This window comes from Canis lupus, chromosome 13 (assembly GCF_048164855.1).
Source record: "Canis lupus baileyi chromosome 13, mCanLup2.hap1, whole genome shotgun sequence".
Classification (NCBI taxonomy): domain Eukaryota; kingdom Metazoa; phylum Chordata; class Mammalia; order Carnivora; family Canidae; genus Canis; species Canis lupus.
Window position 1 is genome coordinate 56,530,583 of NC_132850.1, and position 16,655 is coordinate 56,547,237.

The 16,655-nt window shown below is 35.5% G+C and overlaps 1 long non-coding RNA gene across 1 annotated transcript in view; it reads left to right on the forward strand.

The window, feature by feature from the left end:
• The window catches only part of LOC140602254 (uncharacterized), a 47,192-nt gene that overhangs the window by 2,312 nt on the left and 28,225 nt on the right, over positions 1-16,655 (forward strand). The window contains exons 2-3 of the long non-coding RNA XR_012005225.1: positions 6,857-6,920; positions 13,083-13,275. This is a non-coding gene — a long non-coding RNA (uncharacterized lncRNA). The remainder of the gene's footprint in view (positions 1-6,856; positions 6,921-13,082; positions 13,276-16,655) is intronic.

The following is a 16,655-nucleotide window of genomic DNA, read 5'->3' on the forward strand; positions in this document are numbered from 1 at the left end:
AGGAGACCCACGTAGGGCTTGATCCCAGGACCCTGGGATCATGACCTGAGCCAAAGGCCGACACTTAACCAACTGAGCCATCCAGGCACTCCTAAAATTTTTATTTCTTTGGGAGTAAACAAAAGATATTGGAGAACAGCTAGATTAGAATGACTTTTCCCATATTTTCAAGTGAATGTTTTCTCCTTTTGGTAAGACCATCATTTCCTCAGCCTAAACTGCAGTCTTATGCAGAAATAGGAACATGAGATTGCTGAGCTGGACAAAGAAGTAGCACAACTAAAAAAAAAAAAAAAAAAAAAAGGAAGAAGGAGAAGGAGAAGAAGAAAGATAAAATTAGTCTGACATCCGTTTTAAACCAAAACAGCTCAATTGGCAATTTTTGCCTGAGGGGAAGTAGGCCAAGAGCCAATACTGAATTTCCTTTCATCTATGGAAAACTTGGCCTTCACTCAGGGCACAGATTTGGCAGCTTATAACAAGTCTTGAAACCACATTCCATTATTCTACCTGCCAGATCTTTCCCACTGGCAATCACTACCCTTCCAGAGCATCGAGGCAAGCATGAAAAGGGGAATTTCAGGTGTGGAAGCTCTGAGGGCTAGAACCTTGGAAGTCACTCAAGGATGCATTGTCAAAATTAAGGGTTAAAGAGCACACAACTTCTGCTGAGCAACTAACTTGGTTATTTTTAAATTGAGCGCCAAAGTCTATCACCTTTGGTATAATTATCAGAAATCATTCACCAGCTTCTCTCTCTTCCTGGAATGTACCATAATTTTACCACTGATTTTCAATGCAATTTTGAAGTTTTAAGGAAAACATTCTTTCTTTGATAGAGTATGTACTTTCTAACCATTCAGCTCTAAATCTGGATTAATCCTTTTCATTAGTTTACAGTAGCATTTAATTAAATCTCACCGATGACTTGAACATGATGTCCATATTCAGCAACAAATAACGTGAATATTTACTACCATCTTAGGCAGAAATAAGGTGGAACTGTGTATGCATCTTCCTTTCCCGTTTACCTTCTGCTATGGGAACAAGAGCTAGAGTGGCTGTTTTCCCCCATTACTATCTGGTCATAACATGAGCTAAGCATCAGAACCTGCCATTTGAATTTAAAAATATTAAATTCTCCTTCCTAAGTATATCCAAAGAAAGCCTGCTAGGAAAAAGAAGCTCCATGGATCCAGTAAGGGCAGTCAAACAACATGGGATCTGATGTAAAAGCAAAATGGGTTCTGACCATGATTAAGCAAATAAGTATTTTCTTGAATGACTGAAAATTATATCCATGACAATCTCAAAAATTCATTGGCAATGTGGAAGAGTTTAACCCACCCAAAAACGGAACATATATTGGGATGGAGGGGGAAATCCTCCCCCAACACAGAAAAGACACAATAGAAAAAATATTCAGCATTCCTAAATCAAGTATATAGTTTCATCTGCACTAATAAAACAGTTGGGATCAGGAAGGGTGAGATTTGTTAGAAAGATGGTACGATTTGCTGTTTATTGGATATTTTTCTTCACATGAAATATTCTCCTTAAAGTCACACATGTTACCCACAATTTCGTGAATCTGTTGAATTATTTAGTGAGCATTCAAAATAGTTCACCATGACATGCCTCCGTCTTCTGTTTCCTTGTTTTCCTCCCATTGCCATCATATAGATCTTTTTTTTTTTGTAAGATTTTGTTTATTTATTTATGAGAGACACACACAGAGAGTCAGAGACACAGGCAGAGGGAGAAGCAGGTGCCCTGCAGGGAACCCGATGCGGGACTCGATCCCAGGTCCCCAGGAATACGACCTGAGCCGAAGGCAGACGCTCAACCACAGAGCCCCCCAGGCATCCCATCACACATACCTTTTTATAATAATTGCAAATATGCATCATTTCTCTCTTTATCTACAAGGTAAGGAGACTCACACTGCCTATGAAATTGAATAAAATATATCTTTCTCTTAATTTTGATTCACCAGGTTTTACATTTTAAGTTATTTGGCTATTTTCTCATAGGTCAGTAGTTTTCATCTCTGTATGACATCAATAGCAGGGTTCAATTTCTTAAAGAATACTGAGCCCATCTTGAAGTTTTATACTTTGGAACTATTTCTATGAGAAACTAACACGAGCTCCTGAATCCTGTTTTGCAGGGACCTGAGGTTTTAATAATAGTGACTGTGTGAAAATATACCAGGTTAATAATACTCTGGGCTTTTCCTGAGGCAATTTAAAATGAGAACATTTATTTTTATTCTTCCTGTTGGGTCCAGAATGGCAGTGGGTAAACAGCTGGAACATTTCATTCTCTCTTGTTCTGACAGTGGGCTGACAGTGGCTACTTATGTCCCAAGCAAACATTTCACTGGACACTAAATGAGCTAACGAAGTCTTGCTCATTAACAGCTTTCAGTCAAGGAGAATCAACCTGATGCGCCCTAATGAGCCAAAAGTTGGGTGGGAAAGAAAAGTGTACCTTGGGGGAAAACTCAGCAAACAATAATTTCTAACCAGCACAACCACCCGGAAATAACCAAAGTAAGCAGATTGCCTCCCAGAAATAAAGGAGACAAAGTGAAACCTGTAACTTCCCTAGAAGAAGAAATGCGTTTGCAAATAACTCATTGAACTTTTGCTTTTATGGCTTCTTTATTTCATTTTTTAAATTGATAAAGATGATCAAAGAAAATCCTCAGAGGATTCTTGGGACAATCAAGTAAGATAAAATGGTAAAGTACCTTGCAAATATTAAATTCATTTTATCAAGTTAAGAATATGAGGATAGAAACCTTTTTGCCAACACGATGAACACAGTAAGCAGGTGGTATGTTTTTAAATGATTTGGTAGCAAAGAGCCTAATTTGGATGCTTTCCTGAAAGTCTTCCTATTCCTTACTTTTGAAAAATCAACCCCGCCCTTGTGATATTCATTATGACCAACTAGAAATATTCCCACTTGACTATCCCTGTAAGTGTATTTATGTTTCCCTCTGACTTGTATTTAGGTTCCCAGGCCATACAAAAACTTCTCAAAATTGAGAAATATTGACCCCCTTTATCATTTGACTGAACAGCAGGCACAAAATCAATTCACATTCTGTCATTAAAAGCATGCTGCTCAGCAGGCTTCTTTAATCATATATATTTATTCCAAAATCTAAGCACTGTAGCAAAAACATAACTAAGCTATAAATGATGGTCCTCTTCTTCCACCCTGATACACTATCAGCTTCACCTTGCCCAGCCTTGACTCACAGAAAAAGAGAATATGTGTTGTGTGTACAGCAGTAATATGTTTCTCCTTACAAAAAGACATTTCAGTATTAAAAGTGGCTCCTAGCGATGAGAAGACCATTTTGAAACCACGTCATATTATGCCATTCAGATAACTAAAGCTCTCACTCAATGATATTCTAGAACTTTTGGTTATAGAGAACGGGTAGAGAAATAGGACATATGGATTCTGTTCTCTTCCTAACTACCTTTCCTATTATCCATGTGATTTTAACGGCCTATGTATGATGCACAATTGTGTCTAGAGAGCTTTTCATAGAACTGATAAGACTCTGGCCACTTCCGTCCACAGTGACTTTACCCCCACTCCATTCTCATCATCATCATACCACAGCACTTATATCATAACTCATTTGACATTTATTACTTACTAACATAGATTACATTTGTATATTAAATTAACATAGATACATAAAGTAGACTAATAGCCTGATTGTCTAACTAGAATTCTGTTTGTTGAACGAATAATAGATTCAGGGACCTATTGTAGTTATCTTCCCATAGGAGACACTCAGCGAACATTTGTTGGTAAAATTCATGATGCTGATAATATGTTCCAAACAAAAAGAAATATATGAATTCCACCAATCAATAAACTAACATAGTCCAACCATTTTTTACTTAAATTTAAAATAATATAAAAATACTATATATGCATTTCAGCCTCCTTAAAAATTCAGTTACTGGGACACCTGGGTGGCTCAGTGGTTGAGCATCTGCCTTTGGCTCAGGGCGTGATCTCTAGGTTCTGGGATCGAGTCCCACATTGAGCTCCCTGCATGGAGCCCGCTTCTCCCTCTGCCTGTGTTGTGTCTCTGCCTCTCTTTCTGTCTCTCATGAATAAATAAATAAAATCCCGCCCCCCAAAAAGAATTTAGTTACTAGTTTTATTTTCCCCTTAATAATAAAAAAGATAATGAAAAAAAAATAATAGAAAGATAATGTTACTCTATCTACAACTCTTTTAGAAGACCACATAGTTTTGATGGCTCTGCCTTGAGTAAATATTAACCAAAAGAATCTAAATCAAAGACAAAAATACTTCCTGATTATATTGAAATTTATTTCACTTTTGAAATGCAAACTCGCTATTAACTGCTATATAATCTTTCTCCTATACTGTTACTATCAATATTTTTGTGTCTAGGAAGCAAATATTGCTTTATTTCTTTTTCTGCTCCCTCTGTGTCCCCCACAGCCACAGATATAATAGATTAGAAATTAGTTCATTCTGTCAATTGTCCTCAAGCAAAAAAAAAAAAAAAATGTATGAGGAGACAAGCCTTCATGAAAAAGCTTGAAAGGCACCTGATTACTCATCTCTTCACAAAATAACAGTCCTGGCCATGTGTTATCATCATACCTAAAATGTTATCACTATGGATTGATTTAGTGTATCCATTGCCTTGTCCAGGAATCTCCTATTAGGGAAAACAAATTAAGGTATACTTTTATTTCTCCTATTTTCTCAAAGAAGATCAACTTTGCCACCTTCATGTGATTCTTAAAACACATGATTTCACCCTTAACTGTCATGCTGGAGACCTGCACACAATGCCTAAGTTAAAGAGTAAAACATCCAGTTGGCCACCACTGAAATGTCATAAAACCCAACTAACAAAAACAATATGAATTGGAGGTTTTTAAACAAGAGTTAGAATCTACATAGCCACTATTATCTTCAGGGCTCAAATCAAGCCATGAGAAACTTGCTTAACTGGACCCTATTATATTGGCCGCTCTGGAATTACTCCCCAGTAAGGTGTGTGTTTAAAGTAGGCTCTGAGTTTCACCAGGGAAAAAATACCAAAAATAGCCTATCAGGATTGGTATTTCCATTTGCTGAAAAAATTTAGATGTCTAGGTTTATTTCACATAATTCTATTAAATACCAAACCAAACAAAAACACATTATTTTAGAATAAATACTAGGAGAGACTTTGTTTCCCTTGAAAAATGATACACATTTTATTCAAGGACATGGAGAACTATGTAAACAGTCATTTTTTTCTTACTGCTTTAAAACTTCCTAAATAACCAAAGCCAAATTCTCAGGGCAGCAATAACACCTGTATGAAACCTCATGTATTGAATAAAAATGCATTTCATTTTTCTTCTATGTCATCCTGATAATCCATTCTGCTTTATATTTTCTGTAGTGTTTTTCACTGAATGTACCTTCAGTTGCCTCATATTTTCTGTAGAATGAGGTGTTACACATCTTTTAAAAAAACAAAATAGAATTATTTGTTTCTTGATAGAAATTATGTGGCCAATTTTTGGTTTGTTTTTTCATATTTTCTCATAAGGATCCAGTATGTAAAGAAATCAGGAAGCAAAGAAGTGGTGGATGCAGGAAAGGCACCTGGTGAATATAACTTCCAGTATGGTCTTCAATGATACCTCTTACCTCCTGGTATTTATGTCCTCATGTGACATCCTCCACTGAGTGTCAGTGGGACCTACTACCAATTGAATATGGCAAAGATGGCAGGATATCATGCCTGTGATTAAGTTACATAAGATAGTGACTTCTGCCTTCCCAGCAGGCTGTCTCTCTCTTATTGGTTACTTATAAGTTGCCGTCTTGGAGAGGAACTGAGGGTGGTCTCCAGCTAACAGCCATCAGGAATGCAAGCCCTCAGCTTCACTATCCTCCAGAAACTGAATCTTGTCAATAACTATAAAAGTAAAGTTGGCAGCAATTCCTTCCTCAGTCAGTTCTTCAGATGAGACCTCTCTATTGGACAATGTTTTTTTGTTTTGTTTTGTTTTGTTTTCCCTCTGAATCAGAATGGAATTCTAAGCTATTATTTTACCCATTTTTATGTAATTAATAGTGAGATTATTTCTTCTTTGTTTTAAACCATGTGTTAGACTATGCAGTTTAGTAGGATTGCCATTTTAAAAACCATGTTTGTAAATAGTTATTTTCCAGATATCAGTAGGATCTTTGAACACATGGGTAAAAAGGAGATAAAGCCATTATGTAGTGACCAGAGAACTGAAGGACAAAAAGTAAATAAATATGAAATGGATTGATGGCATGCTTTTTTTTCCTCTACTTTTACAGACTTTCTGTAAAGCAAATGAGAAAGAGTTTTTTTTTTTTTGAATGAAGATACTATCCTATATAAATAATTATATTTCCTTGGTGATTAATAAGGTCTTTGAGCCCTAATTCCATCATTAGAAATTATTTCTTTTTTACAATCCAACATAACTGAAGTGTGCATCATATTAAATTCCTAGGAAGTTACTTATTTTATTATTCAATATCGTTCATCATATATAACACTGCCAAAAAATGTTTCTGTGTTCTTTTTTCCCCAGGAGCAGCCAAGATTTATTAAACTCTATTCATTGCAGTCAGCTCACTGTGTGTCACAGAAATCCTACTTTCTAACTAGTTCATACTATTTTACTGCTTCTCTCTGACTTCTTCACTCTCTTTACAACAGACCTCAGATTGCAATGCAGTTAAAATTAATGACTTAGTCAAACATTGAGAAGTTTGACTCTGTGTTCTTTGCTCTCCTTTTCAGCCTCTGTGGGAGATTTGATAACTTCTGTGCTCTAGAAACTTCTAATTAAGCATGAAGAAGGCTGGTAAGTCACTGTACTGTAGCAACAGTGATCCAATGTTTTTTTTCTGCCTAATGATCCTAAAACACATTCAATATATGTTCTTCATCTGAAATCTTAGCATTGGTCCAGGCATATTCATTGGTATTTGGAATGAATTTGCACAAATTCTCTTTGCTCCATTTCATAGTTTACTTCAATTCCTTTCTTTTTATATAGATCAGTGAAACCCTAGAAGATTTACTGTGAGTAAATACTCTAGATGTGGGATTTGTTGGATTTTAATGCCAGGCAACTGCTGGTCATATAATCAGAATTATCTACACTGAAGTAGAAACAAGTTTACAAATTATCTTTCTTTATATAGTTTCAAACCTCATACTCATTTATACCTATATTTCTAGTTTGATAGCAGTTTCTGCTACTTTAATTTATATCCTGCTACTTTCATAAAAATGTTTAATTTACTGGAATGCTCTTTGCAACCAAATAATAATAAAATAGAAATATACACATTGGACAGATCATGAGGTTACTAAACCCTCATAGAGTCCTGGGTTACTTATCCAGCCTCAGTCCTCCAGTTATTTGCTATCACAGCCCTTGCAAGTTCTTTCTTGTCACTTTTAAATACTGATAATTAAATTATGGGGAAATGAGAAAAGAGAAGACAATTACTTAGGTAAATGTCAGTTCCATGAAGAAGGTCCTGAGGCAGCTGATTCCATTGGAGAGGATTCATTGAATCAAGCTTTCTCAAAACGGTGGTCTCAGCACCTAGAAAAGAAACCAATTAAACAGAACACAATGTGGTATATGTGGTTTGAGAGATGTCACCACAGACCTCACAAACACAAACACCACACACTACCACTAAGGCATTAGTGATACATGTTGCCTGGGACTCAGATTTAATGGAAGTGCATTAAGTGACAATAAAAAAAACTTTCATAGGATCACATCTTGAATCTCCAAGGTTAGTAGTGGAAGGTGAGTCACAACATGGGAATTAAGATTTTATTTTTCCAAATAGACACTTTGTGACTCATCTGTTCCTACTCTTTCCACTGAAAAGATTAAAATGCTTTAGGAAATAATTAGATTTCATAACTGTGACTTGATGGTTAAAATATTTAGGAAGTAATCAGATTTTATAACTGTGACTCCGTCATGGCCTAAGAAATCAAGAGGCTCTAAAAGATAAAGAAAATATACAAATTATGTTTTGCATCACCTCAAGGCTTATGTCTTCCCTAATCTTTAAGCCCCAATGAGAGAGCTTAAATTAAAGCATTAAGATAGAGCATTAAAAAAATCAGTGAGTGGGGTAAGTTTTATACTTATCATTGTTTGTACCCTGACTATATGTCCAAAGGCAGGAAAATATACCTGTCAGGAAAAAAAGGGAAAAAAAGTGACATCAACACACATGTTAAGTTAGATACAGAAGGTCAGAATAGAGAGTAGGGGTGGAAAATAAAATGTAGTGCCATCAGTGGTTGCAATGCACGTATGTTCTCTAACCTTTCTATCAAAAAAAAAGTACCCTAGATTTTTGAGAAATAAAAATAATCAATAAGAAAAAAGTTCCTTCCAAATAATTTTATGTAAAATATTCATGGCAAGGAAGGAGAAAAAAACCAAATCTTACCCACAGCTTTATTTATTGGCCTACAATTGCTTCCATTATTCCTATTTTTCTTCCAATTAATCAACATAAAACTGAAGTAAATTGACAATTACTGCACAAATTTGACTTACCTTAAAACAATGTAGGCTAACGAATAACTATACCAAACTTTCCTCTTACATAACTCTCCCGAATAACTATACCAAACAATATTTTGTATTGCTCAAAGAAGTTTTTGAGTGATTTCATCATGTTGACCTTTGAGATCCACAAAATTCAATTAAGCAATGAAAAAGTCCACTATCATGTTATCATAAGAAAGTCAGTGACTTAAATAATCAAAAGAGGTCTAGCTTTACCTTTCTTTTTGATTAACGGTTGCACAGAAATAAAGACATTTTTCTTCAAGATTTTTCAGTCAGTACGAGCTACAAAACTTTCCTTCATTTTTATAACTATAATAAAAAGTATGTTTGGAATCTAGTTAAAATATCAGACAGCAGGTCCTCCTCAAAATGGATAGATGTGAGAAACCTCAGAATTTTTTAATTAGATTCAATAAAAAAGAATCACAAACACAAATTATTAATTCAATTTAATACCAGTTAGAATGTGGGCAGGAGGTTGGCATGAAAGGAAGGTAATATAAATTGTTCACCCAAATACTAAAGCAATCAGAGCCATTTTGATAATGAATACGCCATTACCGTTTTGAGGCAAGACCATGGACCTGCATGCTAGTATCACCCCTTTTGGTCTTGAATAATGTTAAGAAGAGGCAGTGTGGTATTGTGATGAGGAGCATAAGGTCTGTGGCCGCAGGGTCTAGTTTTGAACTCTGGCTCAATTAGCTGTGTTATCTTGGATAATTTAATTGATCTCTTTGCTCCTCAGTTTTCTTATTTGTACAATGAGGGTAATAGCAGTACCTTATAAAGCTGTCAAAGAAGTCAACATTTATAAAGAACAACTCCTACTTTAATAATATAGTGATTATTTCCATTAACTTGCTCTTTCTTTTAGTGTGTGTGTATTGCATACATACATTGCTCCCAAAAACATGTACCCCCTCTGCACAAAGAAACATAATTAAAACTCCTTGAATTGTATAAATACAATATTTATAGCTCATCGTTGATATGATTTTTCTTTGTAGAAATGATATTAGCGTAGTGGAAAATACCTAATTGTTGTCTTATCATATGAATAAATACAGTATTACTTACTTTTGAGTTAATTTTGCAGGGAACCCTACCTCCAACACACACACACACACCCACACACACACACACACACACACACACACACACACATTCCATCTTTGAGACCACTTATGTAAAGGGAGCAAGAAGGCTTCTGAATTATAGTTGGTTCAGCTTTATTTTTTTATTTTATTTTTTATAAATTTATTCTGTATTGGTGTTCAGTTTGCCAACATATAGAATAACACCCAGTGCTCATCCCGTCAAGCGCCCACCTCAGTGCCCGTCACCCATTCACCCCCACCCCCGCCCACCTCCCCTTCTACCACCCCTAGTTCATTTCCCAGAGTTAGGAGTCTCTCATGTTCTGTCTCCCTTTCTGATATTTCCCACTCATTTTTTCTCCTTTCCCCTTTATTTCCTTTCACTATTTTTTATATTTCCCAAATGAATGAGACCATAAAATGTTTGTCCTTCTCTGATTGACTTATTTCACTCAGCATAATACCCTCCAGTTCCATGGAACTGGTTCAGCTTTAATACTACAATGACTTCATTCAATATTTGACAGTTTTGCTCTGAATACTACATATATGAGCTACGATTCTGGAATTTTAAATTCATAAAATTTTCATTTCATTTTTCAATAAAATGTTAGATTGACATTTGAAAGTTGTAGAAGCTGTAAGTTTGAGGGAATTCTGTCTAAATATATATGTGACTGCACTATTAAATTTCTTTTGCATATTCCAATTAATTTGTCATATCAAGTGTTTACATATTCCAAATTCTTTAGAGAGACAACTTCAGCAAATTACTGGATGTCAAACACTCCTGTTTTATCCAGTAGACTTGAAATAAAATCTTCCTTATTTTTTTTTTCAAGAAAAGTTGCTATTTTAGAAGCTTAGGACAAATCACTAACAAATAATAAAGATAAAGTATCTCTGAAATGTTTATATGAGTCAATAAAAAATATGATTCCATTTAAAATAAATCAATTGACTGACATCTTTTGAAGAATACAGATACAGCTTAAAACTAGGAATACATACAGGTAAATTCCTTTCTATTCTGATTTCTTCCTGAATTTGAAACAGACTGAAAAATCTATTAACACTTTTTTTTAAGAGTGCCCAGCAGCATCTTAATTTTTAAGTAATGGTTGCCTAAAAAGTGCAAACATATAAACAGTTTAAATGCTAAAGACGGGAACTGCAATTTCTCCCTACCAGTGCAAGTCTTTTCACCAGATTCCTTTCTAAACCCTAACAAAATGCCATCTTTATAAATCTCTCAAACATATGCTGTACTAAAAAACAGATGCCTTGATACTAAAAATACATTTAGAAACAGAAATTTCTGAGTCTTAAGGATGATACAGTAGAACATCTCAGTCACAAAAATGACTTGTACCTTGAAAAAAAAGGAAATCAACCATTTTTGTTAAAATATAGAATCCCATCTTATTTTATGTGGTGAATTTAAATCACTTAAATCAATAGAGACTCAGTTGCTATTGATGACCTGCTAATTTAGAGTAGAATAATTAGGCCTTTGAACTATTCATCAAGGGGAAAAGCAAAAAATTTTTTTAAAAATGTTTCGACTCTGTAGGACTCATATTCAGACTTTTATTAGTAACAAAATCACCAGAGAAAATAGTTCAAAATATAGAAGCTACGTGGTTGCAAACCTACGATTGCAGCCCATTTCACTGTATTTTTTCAACAGTTTGATAGATTTTCAGAAATCCACTTTGTATGATTGGGCTTTGCTTAAAAAAAATGGAAAAAGACCCTTGTAATTCTCAACTTAAATGTATTTTTACAGTCCCTATAATTCATTCTATAAAACTGTGAGAATGTCGGTTTCAATTCTTTTCAGGATATGTTGAAATAATCTTCTCCCTCCCTTCAAATCTTAAATGAAATGTCATTGCATTATAAGGCATTTTCTTCTTTCTGATTCTCCCTGTGTCTTCTATCTTTCCTTCCTTATTTTAACTGTGTGTGACTTACTTGGGTGGGAGGGAGTGGGGGAGAGAACATTCTCTGTTGAGGACTGTTTTCTACCCAGTACGCCACTGCCCTCTCGTGGTTCAGAGTCTAACAATTGGAGGCTCTCACCATCTGGAAGGCAAAAGACACCATTTTACCCTCCACCAAGAGACAAGGAATATTCCTGCTGAGTTATCACAGTGATTTCTCCTCACCAGGAGAAAACATGGTTTTGTATTTAGCCAAATTTTTTATGCTTTTTGTCCAATCATTTAAAAGTACTTGGATTCTTTTATTACATGACTTACTCTTTACTGCTTTCCATTTTTCTTCCTTCTTTCCTCCCTCTCCTCATCCCTCTTTGTCAGCATAATTCTATTTAGTGAAAGAGGACTTGTGAACTCTGGGTAATTAAAATCATAATTAGTTATAAATTGCTTGTAAGTAATTTCAAATTCTTCCTCACAAAAATTTCAATTGGCATATTCAATCTAGACGTTACGTTGGACAAAGTCCGAGAATGCAGTGCCCTGGGTAAAATTTTAAAACAATGAGTCACCTCTCTATAAGAAACTCATATTTGTGTTCTGATTATTTCCATAAAAGTAACCAGAAGATCAAAGGGCAAAAATACACCCCATTTTACCAAAGAGAAACTCATACAAAGCCTCTTATAGGGTGTGATTTTTAATAACACTCCCTTTTGTTCTCAAAGTGAGTTGATTTTATGTAAAAAATTGTGTGATCACTCTGATTAGCAACTCTTAAATCTTACTGCTTAAATCCCTTAAGAGCAAACAGTGCTTTTCCTTTTTTACCCTCTGAGCATTAATGAGAAGTAGCAAAAATACTAAGACAAAGAGAAAAGCAAATTAGCAAACTGTCACCAGCCATGGTCATTTAATTTGTGTTTCACTGTTCTATATTTAAGTGTTCATTTCCAAAATATTTCTCTAGACTAGGATAAAGGACCCTGGAATTGACACTTTTAACAATATATAACATAAATCATCACCCTATGATAAGCAATGTAAACTTTCATCTATATAAATCAGTGCTCTCTAATGAGCAATACAGATTTTCATCTGCACACCCTTATTTTTGGTAGGCATGTTTGAGAAGTTGCGTGTGAGAGGGATAGGCAAGAGCTACCACAATGACTTTATAGGTTGTTATGTGTCTGTACATTGCACTGACCTTTCTAAATTCAGTTGACTTGGCATTTACGTGAGAGAGCAGGACCATCTCTCACTCAGTACTGTCACTTGCTCCCAGAAATTGAGTGTCCCCAAATAACTAACTAAGAGTTTAGAGCCTCATTTGAAAAATAGAATCTAAATATTTTGTTTCTTAGGGACACAGACCAGTTGTGATGTTCTCAACACCATCACCATTTCTCTACTAATGAGAAGACCACACTTCATAAACTCTGATGTGTTTACTGAGAAGCCACTCTTACAGGAACCAGAAACCCACAATTTTTAACAGCAGCTTATCTCGTCTCTGCTGCAGAGTGGTATATGTGATCTCAACCTGCACTTCTGAAGGTTTGAACCCTTTCTGGCTTGAGAGGGACTTGGTGGCACCTATTGTTAGAGCCCATGGTTCTGGCTATTCCCTTCGGATCATTAAGTTCCCATGCATCACCTCTTTCCCACTCAGGCCTCTGGGTTTTCATGGACTCTCTTGTACAGCAAATCCTTCTTTTATTTGCTGGAAATTTCTGAAGTCCCTTCACATTCCCTGTAAAGAGCTAGGATTGGGCTGCCTCAGGTTCATCTGTTTAGGCCACCAAATCAAATACCATCCTTCCCTTCAGTGAATATAATATATATATATATATATATATATATATATATATATATATTTTTTTTTTTTTTTTTTTTTTAACTGCAGAGAGGAACTAAACCATCAATTAGTAAATCTGGCATTTTACCATGCAGATTTTTGTTAGCATGAATGTGGAACAAATGGCATTTGCTATTATAAACAGATTTAATAGAAAACAGAAGAAGAAAATGCAAATCAGAGGCCTAAATACTGTAAGTTCACAATCCAAATCCACATGAAGACTTTGCTCTTTGAAACAATCAGTTAGAATATAAAGATGGAATATGAGTTCAAAATAGCTTGGAAGTACATTAACTCTTCATTATCTTTCAGTTACTGATATTTGTATGAGAAGGGAAAACAGAGAATTATGTTCTTACTGACTCAAACTTGACCAAGTTTAATGCCTTTAGATAGACAAACATGAACTATGACAGCCACAAAGCTGAATGAGATTAAATTGAGTTTGTAGAGGAGAAAGTTCTTCATAAATCCAATAAATAAATTAATGGAAAGAATGGTGAGTGTGCCAATATTGAGTATGTGTCAGGACAGATTTTTTAAACCAAAAGGGACATGAATTTAAGATGTCTTTCAGGTTTTATATCTTCTCTGATGTCAGTTTGTCATTAGAACAAATTGTCCTTAGGCTAATTATACTCTTACCCCTTGCAAAGAATTTTAAGATCAATTTTCTGCTGGGCTGAAAAATCCAGAGTCAGAGACTAAATGAAAACAACAGCTCTCTAACCTGTAAATGAGAGCACATTTTATAACATTAAAGAAATAATACATTTATATGCAAGCAGCTATTTAATAAAACTTTGATTTAATATACAACTACTCACTTGTATTTAGACATTTTATATGTAATGAGCTTTTCAAACTATAAAGTAATACAGACAACAAGTGGCAATCAAGTAAAGCAATAATTATTTGCAAATACCAAAGTCTTTCTTCCTGCCTTTGATATGTTTAGAGCTGAAGTGGCCATTATGTAACTCTGATGGAAAGGCCCAGAAATACTGGTTCTGACACACTGAGTCCTACAGCAGAATCAGGCCCTGCCCATCTCTAGGATTCTGTTATTTGGGGAAAAAAATAAAATGATTTCTATTTAATCTGCTATGAGGAGGCTTTTCAGTGACTTGCTGCCAAGCCCATTCTTCAATGATGCCCAACTTCAGGGTAACTTAGCAAGATAAAATAGAATTTCCAACTACCTGATATTAACATAAGAATTGGAAATCTATCCAGGGATAGGCTGTAGTCTAAAGCGCAGGAGAGGAAGGGCAGTTTGACATCAAGGAAGTATGTTGGCAAAGGCCCAGACTTTGGACTTCACATCCTCTACAAGGAAAGGAGAAAATAGGAGCAAGCGAAGCAAGAGCTGGGCAGGGTCTCCTGTGGCTCTAGAAGAAAATGCAAAAGTAATTTCATTATCAGATCTAAACTAAAGGTCAGAGTCAGGGGAAGGGAAGAGTGCTTCATGTGTTTGGCCACAGAAGCCTTCAATGACCAGGAGAATTAGAGGTGATGAGATATAAACCTAGAAATTCTAAACCAGTTTACATACTATGGAAATAATCAGTGATACAAAGCATAAATCCTACTAATTTGAAGTGCAAACAACTAAAAATAGTAGTTTTGGCATTACTACTATTGGTTTTATCAGTGATCAATGAGCAATAATCCATTTTGTCCATTAAATAAGTCATCATTTTAAATCCTTTTAAAATTTTATTTATTCATTTGAGAGAGAGACAGAGACAGAGAGGATGAGCAGGGGGAGAGGCAGAGGGAGAGGTTGAGGGGAACCTGACTCTCTGCCAAGTGGGGAGCCTGACACAGGGCTCTATCCCAGGACCCAGAGATTGTGATCTGAGCTAAAGTCAGATGCTTACCCAACTGAGCCACCCAGGCACCATCATTCTGAAGTTTTGTGTGCTTGTATTATCAGTGGGGTGGTTGGATGACTTGAGACTGGTTTATAATGCTGTAACACATTCCTTCAGTAATTTCAAATCTCCACATCTTTCCTCACACTGTTGCTTTCTTAGAGATTGGTTCCCCGCTCTACCTTCCACAATATACTTCAATACTATCCATCCAGCATAGATAGTTTGTGATCTGTTCATTCTCTAAATAATGGTAAACGTACCCTCTAGTGTAAAAAATGTGGATGGAATTGTGATGACTTTGATATTGCCTTAGCCTTTCCAGAAGGTCCTTTAGCTTTTCATATGGGGTTCCAATTGCTCTTACTATGTGTTCAGAAAGGAACCTACTACTGTTAGCACCTCTAGCAATCTAACAGGAAAGTATTAGAGACACGGAGAGCTTTTGTTTTGTTTTGTTTCCAGTGGGATGTCATGCCACAAAACTGAAATTGCAATGCAAAGTATATAAACAGCTTACATTCTAGTCTAGCTGGTAGGAGACAAAACAAAACAAGACAGGGAATTACATAATGGAGTGGCAAGTGCTACAAAGTGGGAGCACACAGTGGCTCTCTGGGAGTTCACAACTACAAGACCTAACCCAGCTCTGAGAGTTCAGTAAAGATTTCTGGAAAATATTACATCTAGGTTGATAAAGAACACATTCATTGATGTCAATCACATCAAAGGGGTTTGGGAACAGTGAGCTGGGTAGAGGAATCTGTTCCCGCAAAGGCTCCTTGGTCAGAGAAAGTACAGGATGTTGGGGAACTTAAAGATGCAAGAAACAGGAGCACTCAAGCTTACCTCAATCACCAGAAATTTATCATAAATGTAAATAGAAAGTGAAAAAGTTAACAAATATTCTTAAGTGTCACAGGTCTAGCTCTCATAAAAAATAATATAACATGGTTTAGAGAGAAGCATTTGAACATCACGGATTTATTAACTTGTTCCCATCTCTATTCTGAGTACCAGAGCTACAGTGATGACAAAAGCAAACAAGGCTATATACTCCAATGGAACTCACTTTATATTAGCTAACAACCAAAAATGATCAAATCATACACACAAAAATTAAGTGAACAAACACATCTAGAATATCAATGGTGTGCTGGAGACTTAAAATGGGCAATGTGCCAGACAGCGAATGGATA